This window comes from Carassius carassius, chromosome 21 (genome assembly GCF_963082965.1).
Source record: "Carassius carassius chromosome 21, fCarCar2.1, whole genome shotgun sequence".
Taxonomy (NCBI): domain Eukaryota; kingdom Metazoa; phylum Chordata; class Actinopteri; order Cypriniformes; family Cyprinidae; genus Carassius; species Carassius carassius.
Window position 1 is genome coordinate 28,066,826 of NC_081775.1, and position 24,800 is coordinate 28,091,625.

At 37.8% G+C, this 24,800-nt stretch overlaps 1 protein-coding gene across 4 annotated transcripts in view; it reads right to left on the reverse strand.

The window, feature by feature from the left end:
• Positions 1 to 24,800, reverse strand: part of LOC132098052 (plexin-B3-like) — a 70,358-nt gene that overhangs the window by 25,909 nt on the left and 19,649 nt on the right. The window contains exon 1 of one of the 4 annotated variants that reach the window (XM_059504159.1): positions 9,790 to 9,943. The exons of 2 other annotated variants lie outside the window; for them this stretch is intronic. The gene's annotated coding sequence lies outside the window, so the exon portion shown is untranslated. Of the gene's footprint in view, positions 1 to 9,789; positions 9,944 to 24,800 lie in introns of those variants that run through there. One more of the 4 variants, XM_059504162.1, reaches the window with a different exon arrangement.

A 24,800-nucleotide genomic window follows, 5' to 3' on the forward strand; every position in this document is an offset into this window, starting at 1 on the left:
GACAGGGTGAGAACGTAAACAACAGGGAAAGAAGTTAGTCAGCAAAGTCAGAAAAGTGGAGGCAAAGTGCATGAGGAAAGTTATGGGGAGGAAGCAAAGATCCGGGAAAAGACAAGAAGAGAGAAGAGAGGGAAGAGAGAGAAGGGCATGGAAAGTTGAGTAACGCATGAAAAGGAAGGAAGAGACTCAGAAGGCAAAGCAAGATAGTCAGTGTTAGCGGAAACCAGAGAGAAGAGGTGATTCAGATGGGTGATAGAGAGAGAGAAAGAGAAAGATTTAGAAAAAGAAAGAGTGAGAGAGAGGGGAAAAGAGAGAGAGAAGACAAATGTTAAGTTAACAGAAAAACACCACAGAGAATACCTACTGCTGAACATCACCATGCAGCACAAAGACTATAGTCTTCAAACACATTCTTTTGTTCTTCAAAGTCCTGCCACCTTCACACAGTCAGGCAGTGAAGGATGCTTGAGTGAGACTGCCAGGCTTTGGTCCAGTGCAATAAAAGAAACGCGTCTGAGACCAAGAAACATGCAATAATACTGGAGTTTACTTCAGAAAAGTCAGAACGCCAGTGTACGAGCAGTATATATGCAAGACTGATATGCGGCTGATAAAATGTACCAAAGTGTTCCAGATGCGGGTTTCTGTTACGATTAAAATCCTTTGCTGGTGTTTGTGTCAGCCTCGGGGTGTCTGACTCACTGTTTACTGGCCGATCCAGACTGTCATAAGATGACATGAGAACACATGGTGTGTTCCTCAGAATTATCGAGACTTGAGATAGAGAGACAGGAAAGAGAGGAAGAGGGTAAGTGGGAAAACAGAAAGAGAGATGTGAAGAAGTTAGGTGCTAAATTATGCATGATGCCTGTAGCTGTTGCCTTTCTGGTTTTACTGATGAAACTGAGAAAAATGACACCGCTTTAATCAACCACTCGAAAGTCACAATCGTCAGCTGTTAGATTCAGTTATCAACCTCTGAACAAAACTGAGAGAAAATAAAGAATCATCTGATGCAATAACACCTAGATTTCCATTCCATCTTCAGAAAACGCGTGGTGCATCCCATGCAGAACACAATGCCATAATGCGTTGCTATTGCTACATATTCAGTTCAGGTTTTTTTTTTTTTACTTGTTGGCATGTAATTGCTAGGATATTCTGGGTGGTTGCCAGGGAGTTAATATGCAATTGCAAAGCTTTCACAGTTTTAAGCTTGAAGTTATATGGCTGCTAGGTGGCCCAAGACAAAACTCTACCCAAAACCTACATACTTTCTAAAGAACATGAAAACACCTTGAACAAGGATATAATAGTTTTGTAGTTTGATCTGGGCTGGTCTTAGCTGGTTTAACTGGAGTTAAATGGCAAGTGTGCTTCCCAGTCTGACCAGCAAGAAAAAAAAATGCCCCAAAAAAACTCATCTAAAACTAGACAACAGACCAGCCTGACCAGAAAATTTACATTGGTCCAATTCTGCAACGACTTGCTCTATAACTTTCACTAGGGCTGCACGATATATAAAAATTATCGAAATATCGCAAATGTAAATATCGCAATATGCAAATTACAAAGGCGTGCGATATCTGAATAATTGTAATAATAAGCTACTTAAATCAAAACGTTGCAAAAGGTCAACTTTTTAGTTTGACGCCTATAGCAGAGAATTGCTTGATGTTAAAAAGAGTTAAGTGCAATAAGTTGCAGAAAACAACACTGCCATCTCGTCTTGTGGTCTGACTCACATCTGAAGCACGCGCACACACACACACACACACACACACACACGTGCGCGTGCATTTCAGATGGCGTGCGAACAGATGTGCGTGGGTTATGTTTTAAATGAATGTAAACAGCTGAAAGAAATCGGATGCGTTTCATTATACTGGATCCGTGTAGTCGGATTTAAAGTGACAGCAGCCTATAAATACGTGCTGCTGAATATGTCACTAATGTTAATCAAACAACAAAACGGCTATAACGAAGATTAATAAAAATTTAATTCATACAGCGAACACTATGCAGTGTTTTTTTACACTTAATTATAACATTTCTGTACCTGAATAATACTGTTTATTTTACCTATGGTTGTGTATTACTTTTTTCTTTTTCTTTCTTTTTCCTGACTGTTCACTTGCCTTTAATCATGTTTGAACTTTCCAAGACCATAGTTGTTGCTGTGGTATATGAAGAAGTGCTTAAAGTGTATGAAAGCAAATTACAATGATATAAAATTAGTTCAAATCTTTTTGTTTGTATGTTCACACTGATGTTAAAATTAAATTTTCTGATTTGTGACATTACTTTTTATGTAATGCTAAAGCACTGCTGGTCACTTTCAGAAACTATAATGATTCTTTCTTTTCCAAGAAAGAATATGAAACAATTTGGTTATATCATTTTAAAACATTCAATATTTTAAAATATAATTGAAATTGATTTTACACACTTTAAGCAATATTGTATCACATATCGAATATCGCATTTTTAACAAGGTATCGCATATCGCATTAATCTTAAATATCGCACAGCCCTAACTTACACATATTCATTTGCTCTCTTTTCAGAACTAAATTGAACTCCACACAGCACAACTCTTCTCATTAAGACACACAATTTGAGCCATCATTCACATCCATAGCACAAGTAGTGCGAGATGAGTTACACACCAAGGTATAATATTTAAGGTTAGGAGTTCATTCAAATCCCTAAGCCCAAGTATGAGCAATAGTAATAGTTACACTTGCCTTCAAGTCAAGTCTAGATAGAGGCTTGACTAATTTCTGCCAGTACGCCAAACACGATTCCATTTTTGAAGGAGAAAAAGTATCAGAGGACACTGAGTCTCTGAGCAAGAAAGTTATAGAGGGAAAAGAAAGATTCATCTTTAATTCATATCACAGCAGCCAAGAAGTCTTGAGGGCCTAGTATATGAGAGATGAAGAGAAGGAGCAAAGGAGACGAGGGGAAAAAAAATTCCAGAGAAGCTAGAGTCTATCAGTATGCATAACATTTTACCTCGTCTCCACCTTCAAAGGGTTGGTGGTGGGTGAGAAAAGGACAGTTTGACATGCTGCTGAGATTAGCCACTTCTTTTCAATTAGGCTTTGGATTGGAGAGTTCATGCGCCACCTTGTTTATGAAAGCTGAACATCGCTTTGTATGGTGTCTCTTGTCTACCTTGCTTAAGGACTCATGCTATCCACGTTTAATGAACATGATCAAAAGGAACGAGCTCAGAGAGCCTACAGACTGCCAGATAATTTTTTTTATCCTTTGTCATGACCAGTTTCGCAAAGGTCTTGCACAACAGGATCTGGAATATCTAAATGATGCTGACTTGCATTCAGAGTGGAAAAAACATTTTTGATAACAAGCTGACATGCTTGGATATTCCCCAGTCAGCACAAAAAAAAGCATTTTAGAGCACTTTTTCAAGTGGTCATATTATAAAAAAAATTACATTTCCCTTGATCTTTTATTAAAAATTACGCTCAATATAGGCTATGACACATTTTGATGTTAGGCAAACCAGAGTAGTTTCGAAAAGTTTTTTCCTCATTTTTTATTTATTTTTCTCATTTATATTTTCAAAAACTGCACACAACCACCAAATTTAAAACTAATTTTAGTTCAATGGATAATTGACAGCTGTTTACAGTTTTCCACATTTGTTTCTGACTACCTCTAAATGTAGTTTGGCATGTGCAGAATTCATCATGGCTACCATGTCAGTCTATATAAATATCAACACCTCTACAGTTTTGAATGACCATGTGAACAAAGCCAGTAAACAAAGTCCGCAAATCTCTATATTTACATTTACAGCTGATGCTTTCTTCCAAACTGACACTGTATTCAAGTCATACTTTTTTTGGGTGATGCATTGCCTGGGAATCGAATTCCTGCTGTTGTCTTTGCTAACAATCATGCTCCATTGTTTGACCTACAGGAACACCTGTAATTCATAACAGAGGTCATTTATATTTAGCAGTCTTAAGGGTACAGTAACAAAAGCGGTCTAATGAACTCTACAGTCAGAAAGAGACTGGGAAATGCTTATGACATTCCAAATTCTGACTACCTTTTGCATACCTTGTTTAAAATTAAGATAAAAAGTAGGATATCACAGTGGTATCAAAAAAACAATGTATAAATGCTACATGTATCAGTCTTACATGAATAAATCAGTGAGGCGTTTACAGCCCTAGAGCCTTTTAATAGTTAGAGGGTGTGTCACCACCACCGTATCCTCACTGAAAATCTAACCGAGAGTGGCAAACAGAAGCAAAACGGAGAGCTTGCGATTGAATCCCACCCAGGGTGCAACCATTCCTATACAGATCCACCTAACAGCAGCAGACAGGGTGAGAATGGCACAGAACAAAAGTGTGCTAAAATGGAGCATGCAGGAGGTCTCTTATACTGTCAAAACAGGCAATTTCACAGCTTGAATTAGGTTGAGCTTTTGCAGCATCAGCATTCATCTCCATTTTTTGACTTAAATGGTAATAACTGTTTCGGGGCATCAAGGGAGCGAGTGAGAATACACTCCCTATTCACTAGGAAAGAGGAATAGCTACTGCCTTTGTGAAAAAGCTTGGGATATATATTGGAGACAAGCTCTGCCTTACACACGCACACACAAAGAACTGGGACTTGACAAAGGGAGGAAATAAATAGAAGTTGGTTTTGCAGCAAACTATTGCAAAACCATACAAATAGCTATTATACTTAATGCATATTGCTAATAACAGCTTTTGCAATATGTAAACATGTTTTAAATAGGGGATAGCATAGTTTATCACCCTGAAAGATGCAACCAATTTATGGATAGCCATTTCGATTGCAGGCTGACCATTGTCCCTTGCTGGAAACGATTGTGCCGCCCCTTTCTTTAGTGTGTGTATGTGTATACATTCACAATCTATGTAAACTTCCTCTGCTGCACAGCAGCATATTAAAACAAAGCACATACTTACTAGGTTGCTACGCTCACTCAACACTCATTACCTCTAAAAACAGACACGCTAGTAATTATAGTGTGCATGTGTGTCTAATTTCTTTGCTGAATGCATAATACACAAAACACAATATCAGACACAAAGCTTATAAGTACACACAATTCTTCCAGACAGACACACTTTCCACACAGACAAACCCCACAAAAAATGAAGGACATCACACAAAGCATGCAACTGGCACATCCCAAAAAAGGAGTGAGCCTCTGTGTGTGTTAAAAAAAATGGGATGAGCTTCAGAGGCCAAGATTCCTCAATGGGGGTGAGCCAAGAGACAGACATATGAACCCCACCCATGCTGTGTGCTTGCGCTATCAGAGGAAGAAAACGCTTCGGCAGGCTTGACATCTGACAAAACGTCTCCGCTAATTTAAAGCAGTCTGAACTGCTGTCTGAACTGACGGAGACAATATAGTCTGGCTACAATTCTTAGGTTTTGGTGGGCGCAACTACCATTGACCTTAAAGATGCATCCCTAAAGTATTTAGAGATGTCGACTGATCAATATTGATTTTTAAATGACTTCACAATTTCCCCCCCAAAACCGAACATTTGGTTACATCCTTCAATCTAATGGAGTGTTAATGCAAAGTTCTGCATGTACAAGCAAATGCATTCAAATTCATGAATGCTTATCACGCCCTTCTAGAAAAGCTCGATAAAAATAAGCAAGTCATGATATTTTTTACTAATTGGATCACTTCCTCGTGGTGTGAACTTCTCAGATGAGAAGTTGGCTTCACATTCGAGTCTGTATGTTCCACACAAAGAGGGCGTAGGTCGGGTGAGTGGTCACAGCAGGTGGGGGCAGCACGATTTTGAGTGGAAATTAACCTGGAAATCTGATGTGACACAAAGCATCTTGCGACATGCACCACTGCGTCTCGTCAAAACATCTCTCATCATTTAAATGCATCTGAATTCCTAAAGCATCTAAAAAGTGTCTGATTTCATAAGACAATGCAAGTAGCATGTAGTAAATTAATTGGATAGTCCAGCCAAAATATAAATTCTGTCAGCATTTACTCACCTTTATGTCGCACTAAACCTGCATGACTTATTTTATACTGCGGAACACAAAAGATGACAAGGTAACACTTTACCAAAAGGTCTCATTGTTTAATGCATAACTAACATACATTTGCTACAGTATTTAGCTACAGTTCGTGTCAGCTCAGGTCCATTAATTAATATTAACAGATACAACTTTTGATTTGAATAATGTATTGGTAAATGTTGAAATCAACAGTGACTAAGATTAATAAATGCTTTAGAAGTATCAATCATTGTTAGTTGATGTTAACTAATGTAGCTAACTTATGTTAACAAATGGAACGTTATTGTAACTGTTACTAAAGATATTTTGAAAAACAATAAAATTGAAGTCTACTGACTTACATTGTACACTTTCAGAAAAAACAGGTACAAAAGCTGTCACTGGGGTGGTGCCCTTTCAAAAGTTACTAATATGTACCATTGAGTTACAAATATGTAATCCTTCGTTACTGATATGTTCCTTTAAGGTACTAATATGCACCATTAAGGGGTAAATATGGTACAAAGGTAGACCTTTTGAAAGGTTACCGCTCCATTCACAGCTTTTGTACCTTTTGTCTGTGCATATATTAATTAAAAAATACTTTTTAAAATATCTTCCATGTTCTACAGATGAACTCATCAAAGTGATTAAATGCTGATAGATTACATTTAATGGTGGTAAAGATTAATTACCGCACCATTTAAAAGCCATTTTTGACTTAAGTTCTCAAAAGGTAAGATCACATTTGCATCGCATCACACAAAGCAGATCGGGCACAGATTGGTGGGGTTGTCGCAGCAGGAAAGAATTTGCCATGCTTATGCAGGTGTCAGGGTGGAAATAAACCTGGAAATTCAGTGCAAGACAAAGACAAAGCATCTCACAACACGCATCATGTCTGGTGGAGATGGGCACATCGCAGAGCTGCCGCTGATTATTACAGTGTTGGCTCTTTGAATGTGTACCGAGAGTGAGAGTGACTGGGATTTACAAGTCTCTTTGATGCCAGGCATGAAAGTGTCAGCACACCAAGTGTGTGTGTGTGTGTGGGTGTGAGCGTGCAAGAGAGTTTGTGAGTGTGTGTGTGCCTGGGGTGTGCAGTGGTTAATCACCACCTCTGTGTGGAGGGAGGGTGGGCAAGTTCTCATTTCCATACTCTACGCCCAAGCAGGAGGGGATGATACTTTGGGAAATATGGAACTAGAGAGAGAGAAGGTGGGGAAAATTGAAAAAAAGAAGAGAAACGCAAAAAACCAACAGAGAACGCATCTGGCTGTTTGAAGAACACAGAGCGGGAGTGTGATAAAATATGCCGATTAGTAAAGTAACCTCGTGCATATTTCATCGCTGACAGTTGTATGCTACTCGGGCTCCTAATATTTTATAGAAAAGACTCGCCGCTTCGTATTTACTCAATCTTTTCTCCCTCCCGCCGCGCCAACTCAACTATCTTTATATCTCTGTTGCAATCTGTCCTCTGTTTCCAGCAAAGCCTCCTCTCCTCATCGCTGCTTTATACTCTCCAACTGAGCTCATGAATATTTTGTGCATATTTCACGCATGCTGCTAGATATCTGATATCATCAGGGCGTTTCGGCAAGGAGAGCAAGAGGTTAGCAGTGCCGTTTAGGTCCTGCAGGAATTTTTACTGGAGAAAACACTACTGCGGTTGAACTGAGTGAGTAAGGCAACCAATCATCTAAGGCTCCCTGTAATTATCACCTCTCTGAACAAACAAATATGATGACATCTTATTTTGATGGTAATGAGCAGTAATGGCCACAATGGGAGATATAATGATGCTCAAGCAAGCTTTTATCAAAGGCAAACTCTGTGAAACTGCAGGAAAATGTGGCTCTTTTGAATGCAACCTACAGGTAATCACAGTAAACCTTTTTTTTTAAGTGCCATTTCAATTTGACGCTGATTGAATTCAACAGTTCTGGCAGGTTAGAAAGGTGCACATCTATATTCATAAGCTGGATGAGTGTGAGAAGTGCATCTACTCTCTGTGAATTTTAAAAACAGTTCTGGAACCATCAACCGTATGATGATGATTATTAGGTTTCACCCTCGGCTCTCATTTTCACACCGGCAGACTCTCTCACTTCGCAAGCGGCCCACACTGCTTTCATCACCAGCTTGACAAGCATCTGCGTGCATAAAAATGCAACACTAATTATTCGATGGGGCCAGATAAACACGCTCACTCCAGTGAAACCGACAGGAAGGGAGCTGCCACTAAATTCACGGGCTACTTTGTACATTACACACCCTATTTAATAGCTGTTTTAGAGGCTGAAAACAACGACAACACCAACAAAAAAAATAAATAAAAAACACAGCTGTATGTTTTGTCTACCCAGCTCAGGGAGAATAATAATGACTTTGAATAAAGGTTCCCTAAAGCGTTTACAAGCCAAACATTTTACAAGATAAGGACTGCCTTTGAAGAGGGAAAGAAAATGCAAATTCGCAGGAGTGCAATTTCAAATTAGAGACCAAAGGGAGGAAAAACTTGTTTGTGGGTACCGGGAACACGAAACAATAAAAGAATGTCAACACGAGCAGCAAATTACACCCCCCATATGCTGAACGCAAGGTGAAACCCACCACTCCTTAGGGACTAAAAGGGAGGAGGCATTCAGAAAGGAGACAATGGAGTCATAACAACGGGGGGAGTGCGTGAAAAAAGAAAGAGCGTGAAAAGAGATGTTTGGGTTTCATGAAACTTGGTATGGCTCGCTGAAAAGACACAATCCCGAACGCGACTCCTAGAGTGGCACGCCACACCTCCCAGAGGAATAGTACAATAACCGCAAGCTGCTGATACAGAGGCTGGAAACCACTGAGTAAATATGTGATTAAACATCTAGTTATCTTCTAATTAAGCCTGAATACATTAGATCCACTCCACAACAGGTTAGCGTGGCATTTTAGGTCTTTGACTAGTCTCCTTGAATTAATTGGAAAATAGGATGTCAATGCAGCTGTCTGATAATGTTGTTTCAGTTGCAATGACATTCATGTGATGTCATTTATCTACATTGACAGACTAAATCAGTCCCATTAAAGTTTTATAAACAGAGCTGAATGAAAACAATTAAAGAAAAATGAAAGGCATTAAAGAACAAATGTAATTTAGACAGCAATTCTCATTTAGTTTAAAAATGTTTGCAAACTACACTTAGACACTTAAAAAAAGATTTTACTTTTCATGTTTCTTTTTTTCTATCAAAGTGAAGCTTGTTAGAGCTTGAAACAGAATGCAAGAGCAAAAATCAATGAATACTCTCAGAGGTCTGTCAACCTTCTGAAAGGTTATAAAATATAAACAGAACATACTGAACATCGAGCTGAACACAAAGATGCATTATGTTCAGTGCTCTGATGGTAAGTTATGAAATACTAAATGAGATTCCTGTCAGGTAAATGAAAACAATACATTATTCCTAATCACATTAGCCTAGTTAATCTAATGAACCCAAGATCATAAGAACTTCTCCATTGACATCCACAATACCTTAATGTAGCATTATCCTAAACATTTCCCTCAAAAACAAAGGTTTTTTTTTTTTACCTGAAATGTACTGATTTCACTCTTTAAACAGCAAAAGATGATCACCGCTTGTTTTTCAAAGCATCTACATATTAACAGATTCAGCGCTCAGTAGGCTATCCAAAAACGCAAAAACACCCAAAAGTTTCTCAGTGAACTGTTCTACTCACTTCATTCAGCGGCACTGCGTTTCATCCCCTTTGAAGTCAAAACGAAAGTCTTGTTAATTTTTAAAACAACAACAAACCAAGCGTTTGAAAGTGAACCTGGTAAATCCCATTATGCGTCTGCTACATTGTTGTGAAGCGGCTCAGACTCCAGCGAGCAGCGCGAGCGGCTCTGGAGGAGTGGGCGGGACTTTCCGAACGTCATGAAGCAAAGCGCTCGTGGAGTGGGCGGGGCTTGCCCTGACGTGGGGGAGATACTACAGGTGAACGGACAAAACATTTTGCTTTTATATTTGTATTTTAGTTTTCGTACATGACTTTTTTTTTTGTTGATGAGGCAATACAAAGCATTTCATTTTATTATCTTATTTATGATTATTACATTTAAATATTATTTGTATCATCATCAACATTACTTTTTCCCCTCACAGTTTTTATTGTGCTTATTGATACTCTGTATTAATGTGTTTTCCTTTTCATTAAAGGTGCTCTAATCGTTTTTAAGGAGTATCACAAATAATGACACCTTATTATCTGACAGATATCACTGAAATGATTATACTATTGAGTGATATTTTGCCAATTAGAAAATGTAATCAATCAAAAACACTATGTGCCTGTCAATCAATTCGTGGGCGAAATGAAATGAATGGCTGAAATGAAATCATTAACAGCTCCTTTAATGAAAACTCAAACAGAAAGTGTGTTTTTTTTTTTTTTTTTGCATTCTGACTTTAATTAATAATAATACAAATCTGCATTTATCAAAAGTGATTTAGATCCCACAGAAACCATCACAAAATTTTTCAAAAGATTTATTTTACGACATATTTAGGGAAACATTTGGATATGAACATGCATTTTTTCAAAAACACATTTAAGAATTATGAAAATTATCCTTTAAGAAGCAATATTTAAAATTAGTGGCCTGTGCATGTGAAAATATATGGAATATCTGTATATTAACAAATATAGGCTGCTAACTAGTTCTAATGTAATACATTTTTGTAACATTTTAGCTCAAGTAACATGTCATAGAGAACCAAAATTAAATCCAACCAAAATTTTTAATCCACCCAAAATCACCACTTAAGTCTGCAGTACCTCCCCTTAATATTTAATGCTGGCATTCGGGCATGAACTGAAGCACGCTGCATTTAAAGGCACATGTCGGGTGGATTTGGGGTGTTGCAGGGGGAGGCAGAGACACGCCTCTCCGCGCCGCAGCTGGAGAGAGCAGATGGGGTTTGACACCCGTTTGTTTCAGTTGCACCGAGTTTTGACACGGATACTGTCGGGTTCACACAATACCAATTGAAACGAATGCAGATTTCTCAAATGCACCGTCTTTAGTAGATCCTTCGCCATCCGCTGGCCTTTATTTGTTAAATGTCACCCGGCTGTGACATTTCCCACGGTGTCAACCTACAAGTGCATTAAAAAAGGGATGCATTTTGAGATACCAAAGGGAAAATCATAAGTGCAACATACACACATACACCTTTTTTACAAATTGCTTCAGAACTTTTTTTTTCCATCAATAAGAAATCAACTAGAATCAGATGTGAATCTAAACCGGGCCTTGTATAATTTTGTATTACATAACTGTAGCGCAGCACTGTATGAATGTGTGTACAGTATGTCTGTATATGTGTATATATATATATATATATATATATATATATATATATATATATATATATATGTGTGTGTGTGTGTGTGTGTGTGTGTGTGTGTACATGTCACTGTAATTCCCTGAAAGAACTGGGTTTTGTCTTTATCCATTGCTATGAAATTTGCTAAAAATACAATAAAGTTTACTTAGTGTTATTTTGTATGACTGATTTACATAGTCTTTAATATTTTTTATTTTATTTAATTCATAGTCGTTTTAGTAATTTTTATATTTTTATTCATTTTTAATTTTTAAATGTCTAAATAGTTAATAAATTTCATCTAATATTTACTTTATTTTAGTATGTCAAGGTAAACTAAATGAAAATGAGAATAATTTTTTTTTTTTTTACTTTTTTTGCTTTCATTACAATTTGGATGTTTTTCTAATTTTATTGTGTGTCGTCATATATATTATAATTTTTTTTTAAACATCTGTTTTTTTATTTTCGTTTTAGTTATTTTAGTACATTTAGTTTAACTAAACAACTGTCACCTTGGCAAAGCAGAAATTAATGTTATATTTTTCATTATTTATGTCTATATAGTTATAGTTTTTTGTTAAAATAAATGAATACAAGAAATGTTTCCATGGTAGCCGGCTCAAATAAAACAAGTTATTTCTATTTTATTTCATTTTACTCAGTTTATGTTTTTTTTTTTTACTTTTTTTTATGGTTTTAGTTTTCGATAACAACCCTGCCTCACACAAAAGCACAAAATCTCCTTGACACAGCAAAGAAATGATAACAGCTCATAGTATTTAGTCAGAGCTGGAGAAGAAAGCGATAGAAAAAGCCTGATAGTCAGTGAAGGGTAGAGAGTTGAGAGAGAAGGGCTCCCCAGCGGGTTTACTGATGAGCAGGCATGCGGGGAGACTGGGGGGGCTCAGCTGGGGCTGTTTGCCCAGCAGTGAACACCCGTCATCAAGGAGCTCATAAAATATTAATCCAGCACACAAAGAGGGGAAGACGACGGACAGAGTGACCAGAGAAAGACTGAGTGAGAGGGAGAGAGACCGATGCAGGCTGAGCGTAATGAATGGACCGAGAGGGAGGGAAGGAGGGGGCCGTGGGGTGAAAGGGTGACATGCAGTAATTGGGGGGAAATCTGCGCGGCGGTGGGTGGAAACCATTATTGGCAGGTGGAACAAAAATGGACGCATCCCTGAAATAATAAATCGAGGGGGAGGAGAGCGAAGAAGAGATGCGGTAAGCAATAAGATGAAAATTGGCATTCATTTAATTACAATTGCTTTAAAATAAAACCGAAGGGAATTAGAAATAGCAGCGTGCTTCCGACTGCGGAGGGCCGAGTTTGGAGGAATGGGCTCGGAGCGTATGTTCACATAAGAAGTTTTGGCAGGAAGTGCAGCACCCAACAGTTGTCTGTTTACACTCCTGGAGCCAAGGACTGGGCCCACAACAGAACAATGCTGATTTGTTAGGAGGACTCGAAGCGGCTCTTCATGTCCAAATACACCCTGGCACACAAGGACAGGCGCTGAATAGAGAGCACGCACACATCCAGACACACACACATGCGCATCCACACCGGATCAGACATCAATACATATCCAAAGTGTTAATATTCCGGAACAGAGGGAAAAGCTCTTAGGGATGCCTAAAAGCAATAATCAATTTTATTCACATAGATGCCTGTGGGATGCGTCTCACACTAAGGACATTGTTTAAAGTTAAAAGAGAAGCCTATGGCTAGAGCAAATAAACAAGGTTAATCTAAAAACAGGTGATCTAATGTGCTGGCTATGCTCTGATTAAAGGATTAAATTACCTAAAAATAAAGCTTCTGTCATCATTTACTCACCCCCATGTCGGCCCGATCCCGTATGTTGATATTTTTAACACGGCAGATGTGTTAAAAATATGACGAGTCTAAACACGAACCATTTTTATAATGAGCATATCATACAAATTCCAAAAAGGACCAGACAAAACACTGGAAAACCTAATAAAAGTAGATCATGCGACTCATGTCAAAGTCATGCAGTGGGTTTGTGTGAGTTACAGGCAAAAATTAAAGAATTATTTGTAAAAGAAAATAATGTAATACTAAATGAATACTTATAAAAGGTGAGTTAACCAGTTGCAATATTCTGAAGAGTGATGACGTTAGACAGCTGCAGTGCGTAGGGATGGGTATCGTTAAGGTTTAAACGGTATTACTACTCTTACCGATACTGCTTAACAGTCCGGTACTTTAACCGTATTCTTATCGGTACTTTGTGTTGTGTTACTTTGTGTTGTGTTAGGCAGTCGAAAACTTTGCATTTCTCTGTCTGCACATAATGCACTTTTGAAAGATGCTTTGACAGATTGCTTGTGTTTCCGCCCTTACATGCAAAAATTTTGTTGCACTTATGACAACCAACGTTGTCTGCATCAACTCTAGTGAAGTATAACCACACTTTGGAATGTTTTACTGTCTCCGCCATCGTCACTCTTTGTATTAAGCGGGAGTTTTCGTACTGTAAGGGGCTGTTCACATATCGCGTCTAAAAACGTGTGGAAAACGCTAGGCACGCCGCTTTGATTTTTTTTTCCCAAAGCCTTCGGGCACTTGCGCTCCTGAGGAGTCTGCCGTTGCTAAGCAACCATGAACTGCTCTCTCCATGAAGACGGAGAAATTTCAGCAATGGATAAATGGATTTGCAGCACTAAAAACTGCTTGCAGTAGCACTGCTACTAAATTAATTAAAAAATCCACATACATCTATCAGCTGTCCCTACATATTGGCTGAGCTTTCAACGTTTTTACGGAAAAGGTGAGGAAGTTACGTGACTTGCGGTGCGCTTGCTGCATTCTGAAAAGTTGAGATATTTTTAACTAGTGATGTCCTATTAGTGAACGAAAGTTAACAGTTTAAGTAATTTGTGGATTAATGCTTACTGGAGACGCGAACCGTTTCAAACGATTCAGTTCGATTTGGTGAACTGGTTCAACCAGTTCACCAGTTTTACGTGACTGACACTTCCCCTGAGTCAGAATAAACCAATATCCCGGAGTAATTCATTTACTCAAACTGTACACTGACTGAACTGCTGTGAAGAGAGAACTGAAGATGAACACCGAGCCAGATGACGAACGAACACGCCCACTGCTGGAGCGTTTCTCATTCTCGAGTCAAGAACTGGTTGCATCAGTTTTCGGATCACCAGTACACTAAACCGAAAACCGTTTCTTTCGGACGCGTCTGATTTGATAACCGGTGAACTGATGATACTGCGCATGCGTGTAATTTTTTAAGTATTTTGTTAAACATCGGAAAGTGTGATTGTAATGAATTAAACCTTGCTAATCATCGGGAAAAAGGAGGCGGGAACCGGCGGACAATCAAACAACATTTTAATAAAGCAAAATAAACACAAAACAGCACACCAGCCCCTCACGGACGACTGGTGCGCGCAAATAAAAACCAAAACACAACTAAAAGCCCAGGCCTGATCCTCTCTCGTCCTTCACTGTCGTCGCTCCAGTTTTATATCCTTCCATCTCCTCCGTGGGCCTCGAGACCGGCGGGTCAAACAGGTGTAGCTCATCTCCAATCACTCCACCGGCCTCGCTCCCATGTCCCTCGGCCCCGCCCCACTCGTCACAGTGATAAAATAACTATATTTTATTTTGCATTTTTTTTAAAGGGGAATGTTTCTAATCTGTATATTGTAGATAATGTATAGGCCAAAGGGGTTTTCAGGGGAGTTGGACAATAATTAAGACTCTAAAGACTATGTTTAATAGGAATAAGGGATGATTTATGAAATATCTGTACTGTATTTATAGTTAATGATGACACATTCACAAATTGAGTTTGTAGTAAACAAAACATGAAAAAGAGTAGAGCAGCTGATGATACTGAACTGCAGCACGTGCCGGTTAGAGCGATTCTCGTTCTCGAGTCAAGAACCAGTTGCATCGGTTTTCGGATCATCAGTACACTGAACTGAAAACTGTTTCTTTTGGACGCGTCCGATTCGAGAACCGAGGAGCTGATGATACTGCGCATGCATGATTCAGCGTGAAGCAGACTGACACACAGAGCGCATGAACCGAACTGATTCTTTTGGTGATTGATTCTGAACTGATTCTTGTTATGAGCGCGGGTAAACCGAGGGCTTGAATGAAGGGCAATCTGGCGAAACGTAAGTTCATTTAATAACAAATACATCGCAATGGATCATGTATAGTAAGTGGATCATGGTTTCTGCGCTGATGACACCTAATTTTACTTTATATCTTCAAGACTTAAATCCTCGTATGCACATTATTGCGGTTACTGTATTTGGGTGCGTTGTTGCAAAACTTAATTGTAAACGTTTCATGATTATGAGGTTTTTAACTGACTAAAGTTGATTACTGACTTTATATATTTGAATGTTTGATAGACATCACGCCATAACGTCATCGCCAATGGCGTCATTACGTCGAGCGTAAAAGAACCGCTGAACCGTTTTTTTCAACCAGTTCATTGAATCGAACCGTCCGAAAGAACCGGTTCGTGGAGAAGAATCGAACTTCCCATCACTATTTTTAACTCGATACGGTGCGGACGGGCCTGGAAAAAACGAGCTCGTCGCACCGCGTGCACGTCGCGACCACATCGCTTCCATTATGAGCGCGCATACCGCGCGCCTACATTTGAAATAATGAACTTGAGCGCGCAAAAGACGCGATATGTGAACGGCCCCTTATGCGTGTGTGTACGCCGCGCTCGTTCTTGTTGTGTGTGTGTGTGACTGACAGACAGCCTCCGCGGCGAGCATGAGAGATCTCGCAGATTTCACAGACAAACTTCTTAATAATATCGCAAATTAGAAATGTTTGGTAAGATAAAATGTGCACGATAACATTAAGCAAATCTCTTCGCCATCGTCACTCTTTATTATTAAGCGGGAGTTTTCATACTGTTATGTCTGTGTGTGCGCCGCGCTCGTTGTGGTGTGTGTGACTGACAAGACAGCCTCCGCGGCGCGCATGAGAGATCTCACAGACAAACGTCTTAATATGATCGCACATTAGAAATGTTTGGTGAGATAAAATGTGCACGATAACATTATTAATCAAAATACATAGTACATTAATTTTTTCCCCTCCAGTATCGAAAGCAGAACCGATACAGTCAGATCTTACTGATAATACAGTCTTTTATAATTTAGCCCCGGGGCCATTTTAATACCGGGTTTCGGTACCCATCCCTGTGGAGGGCAAATTTATGTACATTTTTGCATTTGACAGATTCTTTTATCAGAAGTTTAAATTTTAAGTTCATGTTTATGAACTGAGCCCATGACCTTGGTTTTGCTAGCATCATGCTATACTGTTTGAGATACAGTATTGCAATTATAAATAAATAAATAAGGATTTCCCCCCTAAGTTATATTGACAACTTATTTATTTTAATTTTTTTTTGTCCTTTTCAGCAATGGAACTGTTTATGTGTGGAATGAAAAACTTTCAAAGAAAAAATGTCAGAAAAATTGACTTTCATGTGGGTGAATGACACCTTTAACTCCACCAGTGTTTCGGAAAAGTTAGAAAGAGGAAATCCACAGCAGATTAATAGGACAGGATGAGAACATGGACATGAACAGTCGGACACACATTTACCCTCCGTCTCTAAATAAAGACCTCATCAGCAAGTTTGTGAACCTTGTGGTTTGCTTGGTGATGCCAAATGACTGAAAAAAGCAGTTCAGATCACACCTCATGCACTTTGCAGAACCTGTGGCTGAATCAAAAACAAAACACTGACATTTACTTGCAAAGCAAAACCACACAGAATGAGCATCAGAGAGAAACCACGTAGGAGTAGGCAAATGAGTGATTTAAAGACACTCTTAAATGTAAAAATGTTACTTTAGTATCATTGATATACTATAGCTTTAGATTCATTAAAAAAAAAATTACACACACATATATACATTATATATACACATTATATATACACATTATATATACACATTATATATATATATATATATATATATATATATATATATATATATATATTCCGTTTCACTTTCATTTTAAAGTTTTACAACAAAGTTTTCACATAAAATTGTTTTTATTATTTTTTATTATATTTGCTACTACAAACATTTTTGTATTACAAGTTTTCTCAAATGCCATGTTTGAATATGCAAATGAGCCACTGTATAATTAAATATGCTCTAACATCCATTCATTGGCACCAAAAAGCCAGAAAAAATACATGTCTTTAGGAATACAATGTCCTATACAGTTAGGAAAACAAACAAAAAAACCTTCTGTAAAAACCTTCAGAATGAATAATATAGGAATAAGGACTAAATATAGGAATAAAACTGGTCTATGGCCTTTAAGGATATGCATTGTCATAGAAATCTACAGATGCAATAAATTAAAAACTTAAAAGTCTATTTTGCATGTTTTCTTTCCACTCTTTTTTTCTTTCTTTAACACATTTTTTTTTTTTACAGCTTTAGTTACTGATAATAACCCTGCTGAACAACTGAATAAACGAGCGTGCATGCATGCAGAGGTGGAAAGAGTACAAAAATATTCTACTCAAGTAAAAGTACCATTACATTAATGAAATTTTACTTAAGTACAAGTAAAAGTACCAGTCTAAAAATCTACTCAAGTAAAAGTAAAAAGTAGCTCATTTAGAATTTACTCAGAGTAAAAATTACTTAGTTACATTTTAACAGTGGGAGGGAGTCAAAAATGGGACAGGCCAAGGGTGTCAAACTCAGTTCCTGGAGGGCCACAGTCCTGCACAGTTTAGATCTAACCCTAATTAAACACACCTGATCCAGCTAATCTAATCATTTAGGTTTATTTGAAAACTACATGATATGTGTGCTGGAGCAGGGTTACAACTAAACTCTGCAGGGCTACGGCCCTCCAGGAACTGAGTTTGACACCCCTGGGATAGGTCTATTAATCTCAAACTAGTTGTTTTTAATTAAAGGAATCAGTTATTTAGAATAATAAAAAATTTGGGCTGTTACCAGGCAAATTAGTATCAACAAACTCATCTTTTAATGCAGAGGAAATGCAGAAGATTCATTGAAAGTGGCATTTAGATGTATTTACACACTGTTTAGTGCAGGACAAGAATGCATTTAACCTGCAGTTACAAATGCATGAATAATGTTTTGATATACAAGACATAAAATGTTGAATACTCATTTGAAATGATAAGAAATTATTTAAAAAAATCAAAAGATGTGAAATTAAAATGACCAGTATGTGTCAGCAAGTCACTGTTAATAAGTGAGTCATTGCGATTGAACCGAATCATTTAAACGTTTGATTCATTCAGGAACGAAACACTGTCACGTTGCTCAGAGACGCAAAACTGTGCTTTGGTGGCTGTGTTTGGAATTATTTTCTGTTGTAGAAATAGAGCTAAAAAAAGGCAATATGGTGTCTAAAACGCAAGTCTCTTAATTAACTTGTTTACTGAACTGTTATATATATATATGTATATATTCATGATGATTTTTGGAGGAAATGGCATTCTTTGTGTGATTTTGATTTAATATATGAAATTATATAAATATGTGAATTTTCTGCCCCTATATCTTCAATTTTGTGATCATTCTAAATGCATTTTAGGAGACTGAATCACACAGTGAAAGAACGCACTATAAATGCGCGCGCACATCATTAAAACAAAAATAGCACACTCCTCACCACTGTCTTTTTGGCTAATTTGTGCAAAACCTCTTGCTAAAATGTCAAAGCTTTTAACCACCAATGCAACGATGCAATTATTTAGCTTACCTCTACATTCTTGCGAAGGGTTGATGTCTTGTCGAGATTTTATAAGCTGCTAGTTTGGTCTTCCTAGGCAAGTACAGCTTACACTGCATAATAGAGCATACATATGGCCATGGGTTCACTTCATTTCCTTCGAGTTCAACTTCAGAATATGACGGGGTTTCGTTTTCAGCGGTGTCTGCACCACTAACGCTTGTTTTGTCTGTCTGCATCTTTCTTGTGATTTTAGCGCCAGTTTGCCCTCCTGCCCATTATTTACTGCTGTAGTTTCCAGGGAGCGATTTATTTTTTATTTTTTTATTTTTTTTACTCAGTAATTAATGTGTTTTAAAATGTAGCGAAGTACAATACTTCAAACAAAATATACTTAAGTAAAAGTAAAATTACAGATTAAAAAAAATACTTTAAAAAGTATTAGTACACAAAAAAGCTACTCAATTACAGTAACGCGAGTAAATGTAATTCGTTACTTTCCACCTCTGCATGCATGTGCCCGTCACTATTGCTGCCAGAAAAGACTCTCTCTCACAATCAAGGGCACCCAAACTTCAGTCCACATTCCTCCCTCTCCCGCTCTCGCTTGACTTCTTTTTCCATCATTCCCAAAATCACTCCTCAAAAAACGTCACGGAAAGCCGCTTTGCCCACTTAAGTGCGCAAATTGCATGCCTATTACAGTATCAAAGCAAGACTTGATAAAGATGACAGTATGTGTGTTAACGGAAGCGCCGTGACCTCCCTGCATGTTGGACGCCTCTCGTCAAGGCCTGAATGGTGCTTCTATGGCTGGACATGACCACTGACCTTTTTCTGCTGCAGAGTTTCCTTTTTACATGACGAGCCAAATATCCAGCTCTCTCTGCGCTCTGAGTGGAATAATAAGTCATTGCTGGATACCCGAGGACATTTTGTTTGCGTTTCATTGCCAGAAGCCCCCGAGGCTACAGCAGACGAGAAATAAGTTTTCCTGCACCTCACGCGCGATATTAAAGTGTCCTCTTCGGAACGCTTCGTCACAGCAGTTGGGATACGTTAATTGACTATGAATTGAATATATGAATAATTGATGTGTTGTAGCAAATTTGAGCGGTAGGAGAAAAAGCAGAAAATGGGACTAAAAAAAGAATAAATTAGGCGACTTTGTGAAGTATGAAACAAGCGCTTTGAAAAAAGCCAGATTAAAACAAGGGGAATACGTGCAACTACACTTTAACGTCTTCTGATGAAAATGTGTGCTTTGCATGTGCAAAAGGTATTCTGGGTGGTTGCTAGGGTGGTTACTAGGCAAGTCCACCCTCAGGTTTCTATGATATTCTGGTCTCTAGATATGATTTGGGTGAACTTATGGGACTTTTTTTCCACAGTTTTATTGTTCACCAGGGAAAAAATCTAAGTTTTATTGCTTAGGAGAGTACTGGCACACCTTTCCTCAACAGAGTGCATGATTTGAGGTATCAATCATGTCTGCAGCACAAACTGTGGGATAAACGGTACAATTTTTTAGGGATTTAAAGGGGTCATATGATGCTGCTAAAAAAAACATTATTTTGTGAATTGTGTGTAATGCAATGTTTATGCAGTTTAAAGTTCAAAAAACACATTATTTTCTACATACTGAATGTTATTGTTTCTCCCTTATGCCCCATCTTTCTGAAACGCGTAGATTTTTACAAAACTCATCGGTCTGAAAAGGCAGGTGTATGCTGATTGGGCAGCCATCCAGTCCGTTGTGATTGTCTGAATACCTCAAGCATGTGACAGAAATCTTACAGTATGTCCCTTAATATACTGTGATGCAGTCTCCCGAAGTGCTGAGACAAAAACATTAAAACCCAAACAAGGTATTTGTTGCATCCAGTGGGGACATAATTATGGATTATAATGACTTGAATGGTCTTTTTTACACGTTGCATATCATGCAGCGCAAACATAAAACCATGTCTGCATTTGTGATCGGAGAAATGATAAACAAGCGCTACTCAACACATGTGAACATACAGTGAGTCAGAACAGGCGGCATTGTAGGACAAGATCAGGTATATTCTGGTTAAACTGTTCTGGAACAGTGTTGTAAATACAAATTAACCACTGATTTCTAGTCGTGTCCTCTCTTGGAAGGCCAAACAAAGAAAGTATTTTCGCTTTTGCAACGAAACACACAGTGTCTTCACAACATGGTGGCGGCGGTGACAGCAACAATAAAGTTACGCCTTCTTTCTTTGTGTGAACATTTAGGTAGCGTTATGCAAATATTCCCACACTGTGACGTAGACCTGTGGGGGCGTGTTTAAACAAACCATTTTAGGAGGGCTTAGAGGAGTTTTAAATTTTATTAATATCATCTCTTTGTAGGTCTGGACGATAAGGGCAAAAAAAAGAAATCATCTCAGTATTTTTTGGCTGATTTGATATCTGATTTTTATTGTATTTGGATTTTAAAAATCTGTATTTAATATCTTTTTATTTTACTTACCACCCAATGTTGTCGAACAAAACAATACATATTAAAGTCTATTTAAACAAAGTTAATGTATCCATGTAAGCTATGTGCAAAAAAAGGGGTTAAAATCACATTTCATTCTAAGATTGTAACATTGCAATCAAAAAAAATTAAATAAAGGCCTTTAAAGCAGAAGTTAAATTCACCAAACTAAAAATGAAAAACGAGAACAAAAGCACTTTGTTTTAAGGCTATTTTGATTATTCCATTGCAGTCTCTTTACAGTCAGTGCTATCATAAAAATAGACTTATTTGCGTGATTATAATTATAGCGCTTCTATTTAATTGAGCTCAGTCTGTTTGGTGTGCATGCGCGCGGCTGAAGACTAGCTTAGAATCCCAAAACGGAAGGCTCATGCACTTCTGACAAAAAAATTGAAATATTTACATGGCTTTCTAACATTTACAGATGAAGGATATACCTGTGAAATGTAAGTTATGCTTTCAAGACGACAGCACATCTCAAACACATTAAACAGCGCGAGTAGCCTGCGTCTCAGTCAGAGGTACACGCAGCCTTTCTGTCTGAGCATATGACAGGCCCAGCCGCTTAAACTACTGCGAAATGAAACTATAAACTATGTCTTACCAGTTTTTAAAGGCCTTAATATGAAGCTTGCCACAAGTTAAGAACAAATTGGATAAAGCATTTTTTCCACAGAAGCTCAGTCTGTGTCCTTGCTATATTTTCAGATGTGCTTGTATTAAACTACTGTATATTGATAAACATTATTGCCTCATATTGAATTGCTAATAAAGAAAATATTGATATATTGTACAAACTCGATATACTGCCCAGCCCCATCTCTTTGGGTTTGAGACTTTAGTCTTTGCAACATTGGGGATTGAAAGGAAAACTTGAAATTGCATCATATGACCCCTTTAAACAAATGATGCAATTACATGGTATATCCAATAATAAAAACTTGGTTTAACCTGATTCAACTGACTATAGTTTCACATTATATAAATGGGTGTTCTTCAAATAAAATTAGCACAGTATGTAAAGACCAAAGTCAGGTACCTTGTGTGTTGAGTGAATTGAGAACTGAACCAAATTGTTAAAGGAGGAATTCTGTGTTCATGTTTTACATTAGCATTCAATTTCTTTACATGCAACCCATTTAAATTTGTAAAATGGAGGTTGAATTAATCTGAAAATAACTGCTTTTTCATTAACTAAAACTAGACAGTGGATTTCTGGAACTGAATTGTGAGAGAAAATGTGTTGTTTTATGCATTTTTGAGTAGGAATACCTGTTAGTGTTTACTCTTAAGATGTTAAGACTTTTAAGAGTATCAGTTGACCTTCTGTGGTTGTCAGAGAGCTGCAGAGAGCTTGAGGTTAGTTTGTGGGATGGATACACAGATGCATGATACATTATGCTATCAACAACAGCTAGAAGCTTCTTACTTTTTTTTATCACATTTGCATGCAAAAAGTGCTCTGCTAACTATTAGTTTAAACTGGGTAAGATAAATTACTGCCAGGGACACCACTTCCAATACATAGAATGGTTTGCCAATTGTATATGGTCATCAGCCTGTCCTCTTTGTCAGACAATCAAAAAAAAAAACCTTGCATGCAACATCCTCCCACAACCTGAGCACAAGCTCCACTCTTCACCACAATGAGAACTCTGGAAACTGTTTACAATATACTGTAACTTAACATTGAACACGGAAAAAGTTTTTACATTTACTCAAAAACACTTGCATATACTGGATTCTACTCAATATAATTGAACATCAACTAAGTTAAAAAATGTCAGGTCTGTCTGTTCCTGTGGCTCAGTGGTAAAACATTGTGTTAGCAGCACAAAACGTTGTTGGTTCGATTCCCAGGGAGCACATGTTAGTAAAAAAAAATGTATAGCCTGAATGCATAGTAAGTCACTTTGGATAAGCGTCTGCTAAAAGTACATGTAATGGTTTTGATAAAAGTAATATGCTGATTTGGTGCCCAGAAAACATTTTTTTATTATCAATATTTTTGTGGAAACTGTGAACGATGAAGAGAAAGTAAAAAAAAAAGCATTTATTAGAAAGCGAAATCTTTAGTAACATCACAAATGTCAATTATGATCAATTTAATACAGTACATACGTGCTGAATAAAAGTATTAATTTCTAAAAAAAAAAAATAAATCTTACCCTAACTTTAATGATACCATGTGTATGAAAGGTAAAAAAAACAAGTGTAACACCATAAAAGGAAACACAAAAACAACAACAAAAAAGGAATTAGAAAGTCATCTTAAACACAAAATACTACATTAAAACTAATTTTCCTCTTTCTCCATCCTTCTCAAAAACACATAAAACAACACTTAAATTTACACTCCCAATCCAGTCCCTTGCAAAGCATGCTGGGACTGGAAATCCACTGCCCAGTTTCAGTGAATGCAACAAAAAATATTACTGAAGCAGAACACGAATGAATTTCAGTGCAATGAGATCTAGACAAAAAGAATTGTGTAGCTCATTTATTTCTGAACAAGCATAAATAATAATAATAATAATTTTGAGTGCACCACTTATGAGTTCGCCTCTGTCTTTTTCCAATCTGGTTATCAGTGTCTCTCTCTTTACCCAAAACAATGACATTGCCATGCTAGTACTTACTTGAGCTCAACTTCTGCAGATGAAGCCCTGAAGGGTAGACACTCACAATCTAAAGCTGTTATCTTGCTGTAGTAGTTGTGGCCCGTCCCCAATCCCCTCTCAATCCAAAAAAGAATCTGAAACCCTTTAATGTTTACTGCGACCCTCAGTACAGTATCCAAACGCCCGAGGCAACATACACAGTTAAAGAATGACGGGGGGGCGGGTGAGTTACGGCGCCGCGGCTGACAGCTCACCTCAGCCCCATCAATGTGGCAAAACAGGTTTGACAACGAAGGCAAACAACATGGCAGTGGAACAAGAGAACATATTTGATCCTTGAAAACTCTCAATTACTTGGAAACGGCTGTTATTGCACCACAATCCCCATCTCTAAACAAAAAAAATATTTTATTACCACAACCTACAGTGCGCCACGAGACCCTGGCAGC